Raw genomic sequence first — 18,823 nt, forward strand, 5'->3', positions numbered from 1 at the left:
ATCCCATCTTATTTATTTATATTATCTTACCTTAAAATTAATTTGTTTTTAACGAAAGCTTGAAACAGTCAAAAAACATCCAACTTCAAATAGGAATGTATTGCTTATATCTTAGTAAGCTTAGTTTTCAATGCAAAATTATTTCCTATGAATGAAAATATATGGAATTATTTATTATGGCTATTATTTAAATAGGCAGATAACAAAAGAATGCTAAATCATCAGGAATGTTTTTGTTCTCCAGTCTTATTTTAGTTTTATAGTAGTGTCTTTGCTAAAATTCAAATACGTTAAATCATGTCATCACTAAATAAAATTTGCAAAAGTATAAAGTCACTCATGTTATGATTGTTGTGCTTTAAAATTTTACAATATTACCTTTGTTGACATCAATTTAGATTATTTTGGAGATGCAATCAGGTAATAATAGCTATGTATTGTGTCTTGTTTCTGGTATTCTTCAGGTTGCTTTACATTGTTAGTTTAAAGCAATTGTATAGGTGATTTGTTTAAATTTGTATTTGTGTGCAACTAACAGAAAATATCAGTGACATCAGCTTTGGTGGATTGCATTATTTCCCTGAAATATTCACCCATTCCTGGATCCAATGTCCTTTGTCTTATGACTTTGCAGTTCTTTACCCTACATGAGGCAGAGTTTGTTTCCTACCTTTTGATTATTTACTACCTTTCCTACCTTTGACCTGTTTCCTACCTTTTGACTTTTCCTACCTTCAGGCATGTGACTTGCTTTGACCAATAGATGAAGCATGCCAGTTCTAAATTTAGGCCTGAAGAGGTTTTTTGGATTTCCATTTGTTTTCTTATGCTTCTGTTACCAATGTAAGAATTTTTTCTTGGGCTATTTTTCTAGTCTCAGAAAAAGGATGAAAGCCATGTGGAGCAGAGTCACCCTTGACAAGCCCCCCAGCTGAGCTTATCCTATAGTAACAGACCCACAGACACAAGAGCAATCAGGCTCTGAATTTTGGGAAATTTTGCTGTTAAATAGCCGTTGATCAATGTTTATGCTGTTTACTTCTATAAGAATTCTTAACAAAAGAAATCGTGGACTGGTGGCATTTTTCAGGCATAGTATCATAGACCTGGATCCTTTAATATTGCTATTCCATCAAAATTTATCTTGGGGCTCCTGGGTGGCTCAGTTGGTTGAGCTTCTGACTTCGGCTCAGGTCATGATCTCATGGCTTGTGAATTAGAAGCCTACCTCAGGCTCTGTGCTGACAGCTCAGAGCCTGGAACCTGCTTCAGATTATGTGTCTCCCTCTCTCTCTGCCCCTCCCCCGTTCATGCTCTGTCTCTCTCTGTCCCAAAAATAAATAAACGTTGAAAAAAAAATTTAAAAAGAAAGTGCTACTATAAACATTGGGGTACAAGTGCCCCTATGCATCAGTACTCCTGTATTTCTTGGGTAAATTCCTAGCAGTGCTATTGCTGGGTCAAAGGGTAAGTCTGCTTTTAATTTTTTGAGGAACCTCCATACTGTTTTCCAGAGTGGCTACACCTGTTTGCATTCCCACCAACAGTGCAAGAGGGTTCCGGTTTCTCCACATCCTCTCCAGCGTCTATAGTCTCCTGATTTGTTCATTTTAGCCACTCTGACTGGCATGAGGTGATATCTGAGTGTGGGTTTGATCTGTCTCTTTCTCTCTCAAAAATGAAATAAATGTTTTAAAACCCCAAAGTTTATCTTATGGCTTTTTCTTTCTTGTGGTCAGAAAATTGCTACTGTACTTATAAATATAAAATGCATGTTCTAAGTAGGAAACAAAAGAAAGAAGAAAAGCCTGCAGGAAGCCATTAAGATCTGTCCCTTAAAAACATCTATCCAATAAGCACCTCGTTTGCTCCAATAAACATCTCATTGTGTAGAATAGGACCTCATGACCACTCTTTTCCTCAAGGTAGGAAAGTAGACATTTTTTTACTTTCTAGCTGCTGTAGTAGGGAAAAACAAAACAAAAGTGGATTATAAAATCCTTTTTTAGAAACTAACCCTTCATGTGTGACACAATGTTTTAGCCACCCAAAATCTCTACACACCTTGTTTCTTATTTCATAGTGTAGTGTACTCATTCCTGCCTGAGAGGCACAATCTAAAAGTATGATTCAGTTATTGTATCTAGCTTCAAGTTTAGGATATCTGAATGATATGCAGTTTTTCTATCAGATATGGATATGACTTGATAGCATATAAGTTTAAAAGACCAGTTATTGGCTTTCATACATCCAAAATACAGTTATAGAGAACCATGGGATATCTACAATAAAAATCCCTTTTGGAAAAGGGGAGAATGAAAACGGCACCTAACCCATTGCCGTTACCCAACCATGTTATTTAGGAATAAAGACAGCTCTGCTCTGGTTATGGAGAAAATTCCTCAGTGAATCTTTGGTTCTGTTCTTCGGAAGACTTTCTTTATCTCTAAGCCTCCTTGTTGATGTTGAGGCACACATGGTGGGTGATGCCCTCACTAGAGGCTGCAGAGTTTTCTCAAGTCATCTTTTGGTCTTAGTTGCAGGGCCCTAGAATTTGTCTTAGCTTTGAATATTCACCAACTCTTGAGGCCTATATCCGGGTATTATCTAGCAATTCAGTTAACTTTAAGGTTATCAAGTGCTCAATTTGTGTTTTGTCATATCTATGAGAAAGCAATCACAGATCTTACTTATATGAAATCTTTAAACTTGAGAGGTTTTGCTTCTTAGGTGTTTGCCTTTCTGCTACACCCATCTTCTTAGCTCTTAGCTTGATGAGATTTCGTACATGTGATTTTTAAAAACGGAGACTTTAGCATGGTAAAATTCTAAGTTCCATTTTTGCCAGCCACTTCCAAACCTTTGAGTTGGCAAAGCATTACAACAGGGTAGAGAAATATCAGAGGTTGAATCCTGTTTCCTGTAAGGCTGATAATTACTACCTGCAGCTTTTAACCTGTTCAACTATAGGTAATTCTCTGTTTTTCTGATTTTTCCATCCTGAACCTAAGTTTACCATTTACAAGCCTCCAAATTATGAGAATATCAGCCAATATGGATTGCAACTACAAGAGCATCTCTCTTTGACTTGCAAATTTGGTAAACCAAATCTAGAAAGCCCACCTTTTTTTTTTTTTTGGTGGAAATTCGCTGAAATTTGCACAAGCCCACATCTTGAATTTTTCCTTATTATTTCTCTTAAAGTTAGAACCAGAATCAGCATGTGGTCTATAGCAGGTTATAGTTAAAAAGAATGATTTTTCCTCATATCACAAGAATCAATACTCTCCAATCCAGAAATTGCTATGATTTTGCCTTTCAGGGTCCTACTTCCAAAGTCAGTATTTTTGTTTTGGTGTTTTCAGCACCCCAATTTAGAGCACAAATTTTGCATTTGTTAAAATTCTGTTTGGCTGCAAATAAACATCTGTTTAGCAACAATTAGATTTTTATATCCCACTGAATAAGGAGCCTTGAGTAGCTATTCAAAGACAGAGACTTCCCTTTTCCTGTTTGGTCATCTGTGTATGTGTCTTTTGTCAATGGCCTTAAGATGATCCCATTCTTTTAGACACTGCATCTTCATTCTGGGTGGAAGAAACAAAAGCAAAAGACTGACTTACTCTATTCTTTTAAACATGTTTTTCTGAAACCCCTACTTAGTAACTTCTGCTTCCGTTTCATGGGCAAACCTGGTTCTTATGTTATGTCAGTTTTAAGGTAGCCAAGCAAACTGAGTATTATACATTTCTAACCTGTGTATTAGAAGAAGAATAGGGGAAATTTGGTTGTGAATGGCTTTTGTGTAGCTAAACCATTAATGTCTACCTTAATTTTCTTGTTTAGATTAGGAACCCAAGACTATATTTGTCTTTAAATTATGCTAAATTGTTTATATTTGTAATTGGGAATATTGTTTCTAATAAAAGATTTTCCTTTCTATTGCATTTAGAATATTTAATGGCAGTCTTTTAAATTTTCTTACCTTCACAATTTGATATCTGTTTCAAATTAAAGAATATTCTTTTGTTCAGCAAATATTTATTAATAAAAAGTGATAAACATCTTAATGGAAATCCCAAGGCTTCTATATTTAATTCATTATGTCATATGTTCAGGACAATTAAGACTTGCTGAGATTTAATGAAAAGAACAAAGGAAATGGAGTTAGAAGATTCATCTTTTGGCTAGGTGCCATGAGATCTTTGAGCATCACATTTTCTATTCCAAAAACGAAATTGTAATAACTATTTCCCAGGAAGTTTGTAAGATTTAATCAAAATAATGTCTGTGGACACAGTTTATGAAGTTTGAATTCCTGTGTATCATGAACATTAATTACAAATTCACTGCAAACTAAAAGGGAAGTTACTTTTTGCCAAATAATTATATACACAATGGACTTAAATTCACACATTAAATATTATGATCTTTAGAGATCCACATTCATGTTAAATTTCTCTTTCCATCTTATTTGAAGATAGAAGAAAGCCTACTTTGCTGGATTTCTCTAAAATGAGAATTGTCTGTTCTTTTAGTACCATTAACAGAAGACAACTCATCGGAAAAAGTCTGACACTTTTCAGGTTAACTTAATGTGAGTACAATGGTACCTTTTGTGAGGGTTGCTGTTTTCTCTGTCAAGTGTCCTTGCCAAAGCACATTAATAATATGCCCTTTGTGATTTAGGTGGACTGTTCTTAGAGAAAATAATAGGAATGATGGAAAAGCATCTCAGGTGAGTCATATCACTGAAAAAGCAGAACTTAGAACATAACAATGACTCTGTTGTGCTATCTAATGCCAGTCCAAAAATAACCACATTACCAATTTTGCAAAATGTGTCTTCATTTCTTTTATTTCACTCCTGTGAGAACATATGAATCTTATCTTGAAGATATTGGCATTAAAAAGCAAACACTTTTAAAATAACATGAGAAGAGATAAAGGAAAATGAAAACCTCTCAGTTAGATTTACGTAGGATATAAAGGTAATAGAAGAGATTTTTATCTCCTTCAAAGCCATCAGTAGAGTTCCTAAAGAATTTAACTTCCAAATTCAGAAATTTCAAAAACATTTATTATTCTGTTCATATTAGAATCATACTTCTAATTCTAAACTTCATAGCCTAAGTTTCTTTTTGATTTATTAGTACTCTGAATTTGGGGATAACTTAATAAAGTATTAACAAATGAAGTTCAGGATATGCCACCCCAAAATATCTGGCTTTGATATATTTTGATTATTTTGAGCTGAAGGCACTTGAAAAACAGAAAATGCAGGGAGATTTTCTTTTAATTCTCGTCATCTGCCTAAAGACAGACCCTCCAAAAGAAACTAAATTGTCATAAATCCTCTTCCCAGGAGTTTCATTAACCAGGGTAGATTGATTCTTATCACAGTAGAAGAGACTCCAAGTCAACATCACAGCCAGACAAACTTTGTAACAAACAATCATACCTACCATCTATTCTCTAAGGGCCCATTCATCTTTCCTAAAGATCATTTACTCTCCCTTAAGTGACCTGCCTCTCCCCTCCCCCTCCCCTATTAAGACAACATATAAGCTTTCAAATCTTCCTAGTTTTTTGGGTGTTCGCTTTATTTTTTCCTGTGATTCCTTTGTGTATGAATATTAAATATTAGTACATTTGTGTGTCTTTTCTCCTGTCAATCTGCCTGTTGTTAGTTTATTTCAAAGACGTAGCTATAGAACCTAGGAGGGCAGAGGGAAAGACTTTCCTTCCCTACATACTTACACAAAACAGTTTTTTTTTTAATTTATTAAGGTTTTATTTTAATTCCATTATAGTTAACATACAGTGTTATATTAGTTTCAAGTGTACAATATAGTGATTCAACAACTTCATACATCACCCAGTGCTCATCACAATAAGTGTGCTCCTTAATTCCCATCACCTCTTTTGTCCATCCCCCTACCCACCTCCCCTCTGGTAACTATCAGTTTGTTTTCTATAGTTAAGAGTCTGTTGGGGCCCCTAGGTGGCTCAGTTGGTTAAGCCTTTGACTTTGACTCAGGTCATGATCTCATGGTTCATGAGTTCAAGCCCTGCATGGGGCTCTGTGCTGACAGCACAAAGTCTGGAGCCTGCTTCTGATTTTGTGTCTCCCTCTCTCTCTGCCCTTCCCCCACTTGTGCGCGCTCTCTCTCTCTCTCTCTCTCTCTCTCTCTCTCTCTCCATATATATATATATATATATATATATATATATATATATATAATATTAAAAAAAAAGTCAGTTTCTTGGTTTGTCTCTCCCTGTGTGTCTGTCTCTTTTTGTTTCCTTTGTTCATTTGTTTTGTTTCTTAAATTCCACATATGAGTGAAATCATATGGTATTTGTATTTCTCTGACTGACTTATTTCACTTAGCATTATACTCTAAGGGGGAGTATAATGTAATCCATGTCATTACAAATGGCAAGATTTCCAAAATAAGATGAGCTTTGCCAATGTTTTTGTCTCTCAAAAATTAATGATTATTAAATTTATTCCATTATAATTGAAATAACAATGTTGGAGTTTCTCTTCAGTTATAATTACTAGCATTTATTGACTTTGTTATACATTTACATTTATACAAGTATAATGCTTTTTTGTTAGTCTACTAGGCAGTTCTATAGATGGTTTGCACCAACTGATGAGGAGTGGCTGAGTTCAAAAAGTCCCCATTTGTCTTACGTTGTGATGTACTCTCTTGTTTGCTACCAGAAACATCTAATGAGAATGCTACTCCTTTTTATTTTATGGCTGTTCTTATGAGCCTGACAAAGAAGTAAAATGGTGAGACAAACCTAAACTGCAGAATCTAATCCAATTACTGAAATATGATAGTAGGTACCTAGCTCTCTTGCCGTTAATGCCTGTTATTTCCCACTGATGCTGCTGATGAGTTACATGCACGGAAAATCATTTTCTGTTAGAGGTAAATTATCCAGACTCGTCTGTTTTTCATGGTATTGATCAAATGCATGCCATTCCTTTCAATTATTCTGCAGTCTGTGCAACATGCTACAGACCTAATAAATATTTTATTGAAAAACTGTCATTTTGTCACAGCAAACTATATGTCATACAGATATTTATTAATAAATAGTAAGATCATTATAGTATCAATATTGTTAACCTCTCTGAACAAAATCAGCCTTACCTAGAGTGATCTGTAAGGATATTATATTTATTTTACCTTGTTTCTAATAATATACAAATGAGAATTTTTTCTGCAATGGGGAAAAAAGAAACCTTAAGAGCACATTTTGAAATTTAAATGTCATAAGGTAAGATTCTTGCTTAATGTCATGACCAAATTCTTTTTTTTTAAATACAGTATTTATAAATAAATATCTTTATAAGAAAAGTCATATTCTTTTTCAGGGGGATAGGTATCAGAAATCTTGTAATACATAATAGTTTATAGACTAGTCTCTATTTCCTAAAGATGAAAAGTTATTTCATCTGATGGCTTTTACTATAAATACCTTGAAATTTTTGGTGACTACAGGGAAAAATCAGATGGGAATAAATCCTCGGCTAAGGAGTGGGAACACATAACTTATTGTTAACATTTGTCAGTCATAAAAATGACTAATTTTGGAGCAGACCAATTCATTGATCTCTTTTTACCATGATACCACCCACAAGCCCTAGAAACCAAGTATATATAAATACATTTCTATCAGGAAACAATGAAAAGATCCCAGTTTAAGAATACTTTTAGTGTCAGTTGTGATTGGTACTTTGCCACTCAGCTAATTTTTTTTTTTTTTAATGATCTACTCAGTGGCAAGTATAATGGACACAGAGCTGGACATGTGGCACAACCATTCTCTTTAGGTCACTTACAGGGAGACAAGCTGGCTAATCATACAAGTACCAACAATAGCGATATGCAAAATATACTCTATGAGCCCATAAAGAAGATACCTTAGTGTGCCTGAGGAATCCAGAGAGGCTTCATGGAGGAGGAGTCATGTTTCCTTTTGTTTTGATTTGTGCCAGGTAGGTTAATGGCCACCCAAAATCGTCCACATCTTAATCCTTGACAACTGTGAATATGTTAGTTTACAGGATAGAAGGATTGTTGTGTATGTGATTTAAATTAAGGATCTTGAGATAGGAAGACAGAGATCTGCTGAGGAAAAGAAAAGATAAAGTAAATTTGGCAGTTGGTTGATCTAAAATCCATAGATATTAAATCTATTTACTGAGTAGTAGTGGCAACCCCCCCACATTCCCCGCCCCCCCGCCCAAGCCCAAAACAGAATAAAAATCAACCTGTTTTTCTTGGAGGAAATTGAGTAACTATAGAGAGAAAATGTGTCAACCTGGGCTAGGCAGTGGATACTGACAGCAGATTTTTTTTTTATTGTTATTTTATATAAAGCACTTGAGTATCATCAAGAAATGAAAGTAAATGGCATTCTTTTAACACTTCACAAAACTTTCAATTGCATGTAGGTAGAAATGGAATTTATTTGACTTTTCCCCCCTTTTTTGAGTAGTATTTAATAAATTAAGCTAGCTGGCATAACTGTGTTTGACATCGGTTGCAGAGCATAGCATATTGCTGAAACATTTTTATAGACAAGAAGACATGAAGAGACAACGTTGTAATATATATAAAAGCTTGTGTGAATTATGATACTAGTAAGGATGGAAGGATATTTTATAAAGAAATAAATGAAATAAAGTGCTAATCTGAATTTCAAACATTCTGCTTCTACTGGCTTGAATTTTGGACTTTCAGGGTTTATGGGAAAGCAATGGGTTAGAAAATTAGGTCTATCAGACAAGTTCGATAAAGAGTTTTTTGGAGAGAGAGAGAAAGAGAGTGAGCATGCATGCATGTGCACAGACTGAGGAGGGAGGGGCAAAGCGAGAGAGAAAATCTTAAGTAGGCTCCATACCCAGTGTGGAGCCAGACACAGGGCCTGATCCCATGACGTTGGAATCATGACCTGAGTCAAAATCAAGAGTTGGACATGCAACCAACTGAGCCACCCAGGCACCCCTCAACGAAGAGATTTTTTTAAAAGGTTACTGAAGAGATAGCTTTGTTCTTATCCTGTCCCCAGGAATCACAGGATAAGACAAAAGAAAATGAGCCAGAACTGTCACAAAATGATTTCAGTGATACAAATGAGAACAGAGCAGCTTATTAAACACTCGATTATTTAATTAGTATTGTATTGAACATACTTCTTTGGAGATATTAAAAAATTATTATCAATTCTCATTGTTTTAATTTCACCAAGATCATTTTTTGTTCTTTAAACAGAATTTTCCCTATCCTGCAATTCTAAACTGTTCAAAAACCTATTAGTCAAACTCTCAACTATTATTTTTATTTACTACAGTGGTTATCAACTCTATAAGACCAAATGTTATTTTTTTTTATAATGAATTTCAACTTTGGAAATGAAGACCAGAATTAGAACTTCCCAAAAGTTTCCCTGACAATTTTGCTGTACAACTACTTACAGAAAACCCTGATCTAGGAAACTTGTAGCAAGTATAATCTCTAATTCTTTCTACTTTCTCTAAGGAGTATAGTTCGTGCTGCTAATCTACTGGGACTGTTGAAGAGCCAAGCAAGTGTCTTTGGTGAGGATGTAGAAACAAAAGAACACAGAGAATCCAAGAATTACTTCAAAAAGAAGAGAAAACTAGAAAATCAACAGAAAGATGAATAGGGCTGAAGAATTTAGTAGAGGTTTTATGCTACCTTTTTATACATTGCTATTCTGAGTAAGGAAAAAGGAAAGCTTAAGGATGGAAGGTCAGTAATGGCAGTGGCTGACAGCTAATGTCATTAAGAAGTTGGAGAGCATAGTCAAGGCTATCCGGAATTTGGATAAGGGACATGAATAGGGAGATATGGCTAATGAGGTCTCTTAATCAAACCAAACCAAACCAAACTTTATTCTACCTAACACAGTGTGCTCAGTCTTGGGAGGTCTCAAAACTATGTCTAAGTTATTCAGAAAGTTTAACCATAAATCTAGATTTATGGTCTAAATTTCCTGAAACATGGTCTCTCTCCTTCCTACCTATATCACTATTTTTTTCTTCTTATGGTTTGTAGACAATGAGCTATAAACTAAACATGAGAGAACATAGTTTTATGTTATAAATCAAAATTGGTACCTGAGGTAACTTGAGTAACATATTTAGTTTTTTGCATCATAGTTGTCACGAAAACGTGGTAATTAAAATGGGAAATATAGGGGCGCCTGGGTGGCTCAGTCGGTTAAGTGCCAGACTTTGGCTCAGGTCATGATCTCATGGTTTGTCAGTTCGAGCCCCACATCAGGCTCTGTGCTGACAGCTCGGAGCCAGGAGCCTGCTTCAGATTCTGTGTTTCTCTCTGGTCCTTCCCCTCTCGAGCTTTGTCTCTCTCTCTCTCTCTCTCTCAAAAATAAATAAACATTTAAAAAAATTTTAAAAAGATGGGAAGTATAATATACACATTTTCTCACTTTTGTCCTTTTCAAATAACATTGTATTCTTGATTTTTTTTTCAGGGTTATATGTTATTCTTCATTATAGCTTCACAGTTCCCTAGTTTTTGGATGTGCCATACTTTGTTCAACAAGTTCCCTACTGAGGAAAATTTGGGTTGTCTAATAGAATGAATTATAGTCCTTATTCTTTACTTTCCTATTGTAATATTACTCATTCTTTCCTTATGGTATGTTATATATACTGGCCAAACCCTGATTTTAGCTTTGACTAGGTGATTTGCCTTGGTAAAGAGAATACTGGTGAACCTGATGCTAAGGCATGAGAAAAGTTGATGTGTTTGCCCTTGCTCTCTTTTGCATCTGCCCCATGTACCCCACTGGTTCCAGGTAAACAACAGCCTGGGCAGTGGGCTTATACTCATCTATGATATGGAGCTAAGACCAGATATGTCTCTGAAAAATCCCAGCTGGCTAGCAAAAGCATGAACAAGAAATAAATGTGTCCTTTTGTAAGCCATGGAAATTTGTGATTTGTTACACAAAATTATTGTGATAGTAGCTGACTTATACCTGTTGTCATCTAAAAGTGCCTTGTTACAATGAATAGCATTGGCATATAATTTTTATAAATTTCTCTCAGTGTGCTTTTGGAATGGATCTTCCAAAGTGAGATTGCTTTATCAAAGGGTAAATGCTTATGTAATTTTACTGTTTTTTTGATAACTGTAAAATGTTAAAATGTATTTTAGTTCCCTTCTTGCAGTGTGCCTTTTCCTCAGAGACTCTCAGTGATATTGTTCCCAAACTTTAATTCTTATTTATCTTCAGGTGATATTGCATTTTTTTAAATTATAGGCAAGATTGAGCCTCTTTATATAAAATATATATAGTCTTTATAAACATACATATGCATACATAATATTATACATATACACCCATATACACCCATATGTGTATCTATCTATCTATCTATCTATCTATCTATCTATCTATCTATCTATCCTATCTATACACACACACAATGTTATCTATTTTAATATAAGAAGACTGCTGATTTTTATCTATTCTATAACTTGCTACCTCACAAAATTCACTTTTTCCATCTACTTTTTGGAATTTTTCAGATATATAATCATATCAACTTCAAATATACTTCACTTCTTTCTTATCAATTCTTAGAGTGAGACCATTTTAAAATTCACTTTTTGGCTTTTGATATCAGTGAGAATTTAAAAGATTTTTGAGACCTAATTAAAAGAACATCTTTTTATTTTCCCACCTTTTTGCTTCCTGAAAAAATTCTATACAAAGCACAGTTATGTCATTATTTTCTTACACTTATTTTTAGCTGTTTATGTAATTACTATGAAGGTAAAACTCACCTGACACTTACTTTGTAAAATATTTTAATTAGTGGCCTCATAGCCTTGATTTGAAACTTAACAATTATATTCTTAATACATAAATGGGAAAGCTACATTCTCTTGAGACAGCATTCTCTACTCTTCTACTTTATTTGTGCTTCTAAGTGTTCATTGTCACATGTATTCATCTCAGAATAATAAAAGAAAATGCCTGTGAACATTTCAGTTTTAATTGAATAGCATGGAGGAAAATGTTTTCACCATCCTGTTTGTTTGTTTGTTTTTTGTTTTTGTTTTTGTTTTTGTTTTTTAAGGAAGGCTGTTACTTTCTCTTATAAGATTTCCTGTATGTTTTCTACTGTTATAAAACAGTAAGATACGGAGAGTCACATATTTCATAAAACTTAATACCATTATACCTTACTTTATTCTAAGTGTGAAAAACACTTTTAGAAATCTGCTATCAGTGAAGAAATGAATTAATTCAATCAATTAAAAAAACTAAATTATTTTAGAATCTGGAGTTCTGAAGATCAAGGAACAGAGTTATTATAAGAAAATCAAGTGGAAAAACAAATGAATGGACTCAATATTTGAATACTTGGAGGAATGATATTTAATACTGTGGTCATTTATAGGCTAGTTGCAGATCTGTTATCTTCTCCCCATACTTCCAACTCTGGATCCCTTTTGAATACTTCTGCTTTTAGAACTATGTTAAGAACAGCTTGTACTCAAAAAGTCTCTTCCAATTTATTATCCTGTTCTTTTTTTCTCTAGGAAAGTACCTGAAGTCTTTAGTAACCATCTAAAATCTCTTTTCCCTTAAATTTATAAGCTTCTATCACTCCTGCTGTTGAAGAGATTATTTCAAGAGCGAATCCTTTGTTGCACAGGGGATTATTTGTCTTTTGAAACAATCCTAATTTAAATTATAAGCAATTTACTTGCCTTCCCTCCATAGAAACAGTAGTGAGTTTCATAGATCTCTTTGGTAATTTTTTTGTTATTGTTGTTAAAAAGAGCCCATTTTGCTGAAGTTGTAAAATGCAAGCAGGAGCTCCTCAAGTACTGGATGTGGATTTTCTTACATTTGAGGTCTGTGTGGCATAGCTCTTTCCTGGAAAGGAGTTGGAAGAGGAGCCTGTGCAAATTCTTTGTGTCATGTCATTGGTTGGACTTACTGAAGTCTTGTGCAGTCAACAAGGAGAAATACAACAGGTCAATGAAAATAAAGAAACAATTGTACTTAAAGATGGGGCTTCAGTTTGGAACTGGGCTAGAAGCAAAGAAGGCCAGAAAGACATAATCACCCAGCCCATGTTATCTACTAATGGCTTGATAATGCCTAGTTAAAATAGTGCCCAGTCCCAAAACTATCCACACACTTTAAAGCATTTATTAGACAGAATTTTTTGCTCTCTTTTTAATGTTCTCTTGGAAAATGATGAACAGACATAAGTAGTAAGAACTGTCTTTTGCTGAGAACCTACTATGTTTAAATACCATGGTAGGCATTTTACACCTCATGGGTGTTGGAATCTAAAAGACTTGGAGGTACTATTTACCAGCCCCAAGCTTCAGTTTTCTCTTCTGTAAATTGGTGTTGGTAAAACACATTTTACAGAATATTTGCAAGGATTCTTGATGATTCATTTTGGTGCTGGAACCGTATTTGGAACATAGGTGGCACTTAAAGATGAAACTAATGGGATTATTTTATGATTGTCATTGTTAATATTGTATTTTATTGTTAGTATCATTGATTATTGCTACTATTATTATTGATACTGTATCCTTACTTGCAAGGACAGGAGGAAGGATTTAAAGACTTAGGCACTTAGTACTAACCACTTGGCAAAGCCACACCCCAGTTAAACCCTACATTGCCCATTCTGGGCTAAACTGGTGCAGCTGGAAGAGAGAAACAGAGGCAACATTGCTGACTGGCTGACTTTTAATTCAGGACCAGAGTCCTTAAGTGGGTCCTTAATGCTCTCACCTCTCCCACTTTATTAATGTTTTGACCCCTGCTCCACTGATCTCATTATCATGCAAACATGCCATTATTTCTTCAATTTTAAAAAAGTAAACTCTGCTTTTTATCCCACTCCTCCATTAACTACCACATCATTTCTTTGTTCTGTAGGCAGCACACCTTGAAAGATATTCCATTCTGTCCACTTCCAATCTCTCTCTCCCCTTTCTTTTGTGACCCATCCCTCTACAGAAACTCTCTGGTAGAGGTCACCAGTTATTTCCAGGTTGCTTAACTCACTGTTAATTCTCAGTTATCATCTTACTTGCTTTATCTGCAGCATTTCATATTTGATTACTCTATTCTCCTTGATTGTAAAATAGGGATAATGGTAAGGTCTATTTCTTAGAGTCATTTTAAGGATTAGAACAATACATTTTACAAAGCTTTGCAAGCTTAATGTGCTACAAACATCTTATTTATTTTCACCTGATAATTTCAAAGCAAGCAAAAACATTTTTAAGGAATATTTATTACAGCAAATATATATGATGAAATTCAAAGGGAACCTTCAGTAGGATGAATGAAAAAAAAACACAAAAAATTCTGTGTATTAATATGTATTCAATGGTGTACAAATATAGATCTTCATATCTACCCATCTCTTTCTCTCTTTATAATCTAATGTTTCACCCCTAGAACTTCACAAAAGAAGATGTGAAGGTCAGCTGTGGTTCCAGATTTTTAACGATCGTTGTTTTCTTCCCTGGTAAGCAAGATCTAAGACAGTATTTCTTCATATTCTGGTTTATTTATTTATTCTTTGAGTTTATACATAATTTACTTTTACATTACTTATATAGCCTTTTGGGCTTGTGTAGTAAAGAAACTGGCCTTGCCCAAAAAAAAGGTCTGCCTTTCCCCTTGACTTTTTAGTGTAAGGCCTATCTACACTGGACTTAAGAGATGTGTGTAGCCATACTCAATAGTCCTTGCATGTGGGCTGGCCATGCCAGAAAGACTAAAAATGTGATCAATGGCTGAACTTTGGGCCATGTGGTATCAATTGACTCAGAGCCGAAGATCAACCATGTGGCACTCAAACAATCAATCATGCTTATGCAGTGGAGCCCCAGTAAAAATTCTGAACGTGGAAACTCAGGTGAACCTTCCTAGTTTCCAGTACTTCATGTGTATTGTCGCACACTGCCACTGGGAAATTACTATCTTCTGACTCCATGGGGTAAGGACATGAGAAACTACATCTCTGGAACCCTCCTGGACCTCACCCTATGATCTTGTTTCTTTTGTTGGTTTTAATCCGTATCTTTTCCCTGTAATAAACTCTAATTGTGAGTGTAATAGCTTTCCATAAGTTCTGTGAGTCCATGTAACGAATTATCAAAACTGAAGTTGGTTTTGGAACCCCAGGAAACTAGTTGCTCTCAGCAGTGAGGATGGTCTTCTACAGGAATGTGTCCTCAAATGTTACCGTTTGGCTACTCTGGAGAAGGCCCTAGCTTTATTGTATAGAGATTACTTGCTAGGTTCCTCGCCTAGGATGTGCCTTGGGTTTAGACCTTTTTACCTTCCTCTAGTAGACTTTGTGTACCAATGGCTTCCCCCCATTCGAGAAATGTACTCAGGATGACATGCTGGGCAGTGCTCTGCTTTGTTCTCTTCCCTGTCTTCACTTCTTTGCTTCCTGAAAATGTATTACTTTCTTGCTAGTTCAATAATGCTTATTAGAAGTTTCTTTGTGTCAACTATACATCAGCTTTAAAAAAAAGAGTTTTCTTTGTTTGCTTTTTGGGGGCTTTGTTTGGTTTTGACTTTTTTTTTTCTCCTAGTGGAAAAGTAAGTCCAATTATCTATCCAACCATATTACTGGAAACATATGTTTATTTCATTTACATTTTTTAAAATGTTTATTTATTTTTGAAGGAGAGAGAGACAGAGTGTGAGTGGGGAAGGGTCAGAGAGAGAGGGAGACACAGGATCTGAAGCAGGCTCTAGGCTCTGAGCTGTCAGCACAGAGCCTGACGCGGGGCTCCAACTCACAAACCATGAGATCATGACCTGAATCAAAGTCCGACGCTTAACCAACTGAGCCACCTAGACGCCCCTGTTTATTTCATTTAAAATGCTAAATTTGAAGATCTCTTGGATATGCAAAAGCTAATGATCAGCACATAGCTGAAAATATGACATAAGGAAATGTACGAGTAGAACTGAGGAAAGAATTTAGGAATAGAGATATAAAAAACAAGTAGTTTTAACTGGTGTATAGATCGCTTTGGAGCCATAGGAGAAAATAGAAATATTTAGTGCAAAGAAAAAAGAATTATTTCGAATAGAATATCAAAGAGGGGGAAATTAATAGTTTTCATGCAGACAATGAAAGTCAGAGAGTTTAGAGGAAGACAAGAAATGCAGCATAGCAAGTACACCAAGAAAACAATGAAAGAACTCATAGAATAAGTGCAGTAGTAATCTGAGGTGTCCTGTGGTTCTGGTGATTTTCAGTTCTATATAGTCAAATGATTTTTTAAAGAAATATTAAATTTATCCTCTATCTGTATTTAAATAGATCCGTAATTAGAACAATTTGATGGAATATTTGAATCATATCTGCACAAACTCTGAACATAGTAGTAAACTATTGGGGTTGGCATGATAAAAGCATGAATCTATAATTGTGAAAAATAATCTATAAAATGCACATGATGGCATTATAGATACTAAACAGTGTGACGCTCAATTGCAGGGCAGCAGGTAAAAAAAAAAAATGGGATTGATTTCCAGAACATCATCTCGAGGCCTGAAATTTAACTCTCTATTTGTATAGGAAAATTTTAATAGAACTTACAGGATTAAATAATATATGTTCAAGTAGTTGATAAAAACCGAAGCCAATCACATAAAACCAGTATGCAATCTTATCCAACAACAAAATAAAACGAGGTGGCAAAACTTCCAGTCATCCTGAATTTCCAAAGAATTCGATCATGCTGTATTGGGTTCTAGTTTCTCTAGAAGAGATAGTTAATAAATCAGCTTTGAAAGACCCCGAGTAATATTGTTAAGTCAGCTTCTCAATGTAAAAGTTGTATACACTATAGAATGTACAGTAACAATAGCAAAACACAAGGAGTAGAAAATTTAAGGCACAGGAATAAAAGCAACCATAGCCACTGTGCAGACATAACAAGGAATCATGTCATCAGTAAAGGCATTCTAAACAAAGTCTTCCTTTTTATAAACAGTTATTCTACAGTTAGTGACTTCTAATTCTGATGCAGTCAAATCTATTTTTTTGAATTGATTTTTCCTATACTAAAAGATAGTTTTCATTAGTTTATGGGCTTTGGTGTCATGTAGGGCATAAGGCCTCATGTGTTTTGCTGCCATTTTGTTTTGGTTTTTAGTCTTTCTGGTAAAACCTTAGCTTCTTTGTTCTTACAAAGGCATATGATAACAAAACACATAGATCAATATGCTGAGTGTTGGCATCTAACTTAATGCAAGTATTTTGTCCTCACCATTTTCAGTTTTACTGACAATACAATTTGGAATTACTTTTTCATAATTGATTTGAGGATGAAATTAATTTTCATGATACTTTTGGCTCAAGTATTGCCATCCTAAACTGGATGTGTTTTACTGATCACAATTTGCCATTTAACACTCTTTTTTTTTTAAGTAAGTTATAGTCATTTTATTTTTCTTACCATAAATGGCTATGATATAAAGTGCCTTCTACTTTGGAGAGAATGATTGAAGCTATCTCTATCCATAAAGCACTTTGGCTGACGGTACTATATTCCTGAAATAGGCTTTCATTATTTATTGACTCACTATCCTACAATAATTTTTCTGAAGTACTTTTGATATGTTTTATAAATATTGGTTTTCATTTTTAAAGTATTTAGCATGCTGGAAAACTTTCCACTTAAAAAAATTACCATAATGGCCCTTCAAAGAGGGTTTTGTTTTGAGTTACCAATGATGACACTGCTTTCTGGACTCAGGCAAACGTTTGAGAACAAGTCATGGCTTGGTTATGAGTGTTGTCAAAATGGTTAAAATAGCCAAAGTAATTAATGCACACTAAAGGGAATGAGTGGTACCAAATTTGAGCGAGGAAAGGTTAGAGTGTTAACAGTCTATAATCTAAACTTTTGTGTTCACATATCATGGTAAAGATGTCAAAAGCAGTGTTTTATGTATCACCAGGAGAGTAGGTTAATTTTTAAAATTCTGTTAATGCTAACCATTTACATGAAACTGAATAAATCTCTGCTGAATGTAGTAGTCTATAAACACTTTAATCTGTCCTGAAGCTGGTCCAGTCCTGAAGCTGGTAAATGAATTATCTATTAATAGGAAAATGCATAGAATAGTGCTTTGTGCAAAATAGGTAGAACCAAAGGTAGTACCAAATATTTGTTTCATAGCTTAACAAATTAAAAAAAAACCCTCTATCTTAGAGTGACCAATTCAGGATTAACCCATTTCTCAAACTTCCTGGACCATGTATGAATCCTTAATGCCCCTGTTCTGACATTTAATCCTTATCTAGTTTTGGAGTCCTGGTGACTGGAGAGAGCATACCTCCTTGAAGAAGGTGAATATTTTAAGAACAGTTCACATTCAGCTAATCGATTTGTTCCTGCCAGTCAGTTACTCTTTCCTTGTTAAATTTTACATTTATTAATTCATATGGTAACTTCTTTGAGCTGACTTTTCTGTCTGCCCCATCTAAAGTACTCATAGCGTCCCAGTACTTTATTATATATTTTTTATTCCCAAAGCTCAGTGTCATCTAGTATATTGTCATGTTCATTTTTTGTTTACTTCAATATTTTCTTTCTCTCCTATCTAGAGTGTAAGTTTTCTTGTCTTAGTCACCGTTAGATCTCTAGAAGCATGTTGGCACATAGTAGGCACTAAATTGGTATTCATTAAATATATATCCATGAGCCCTTAAAAAGTG

General features: G+C 34.7%; 1 long non-coding RNA gene across 2 annotated transcripts in view; it reads left to right on the forward strand.

Moving 5' to 3' along the window:
• The first annotated feature begins 4,478 nt into the window (after positions 1–4,478).
• Positions 4,479–18,823, forward strand: part of LOC123383860 — a 124,851-nt gene continuing 110,506 nt past the window's right edge. For both annotated transcript variants that reach the window (XR_006594159.1, XR_006594160.1), the window contains exons 1-3: positions 4,479–4,597; positions 4,690–4,738; positions 14,527–14,596. This is a non-coding gene — a long non-coding RNA (uncharacterized LOC123383860). The remainder of the gene's footprint in view (positions 4,598–4,689; positions 4,739–14,526; positions 14,597–18,823) is intronic.

This window comes from Felis catus, chromosome A2, assembly GCF_018350175.1.
Source record: "Felis catus isolate Fca126 chromosome A2, F.catus_Fca126_mat1.0, whole genome shotgun sequence".
In the NCBI taxonomy this organism is placed as follows: domain Eukaryota; kingdom Metazoa; phylum Chordata; class Mammalia; order Carnivora; family Felidae; genus Felis; species Felis catus.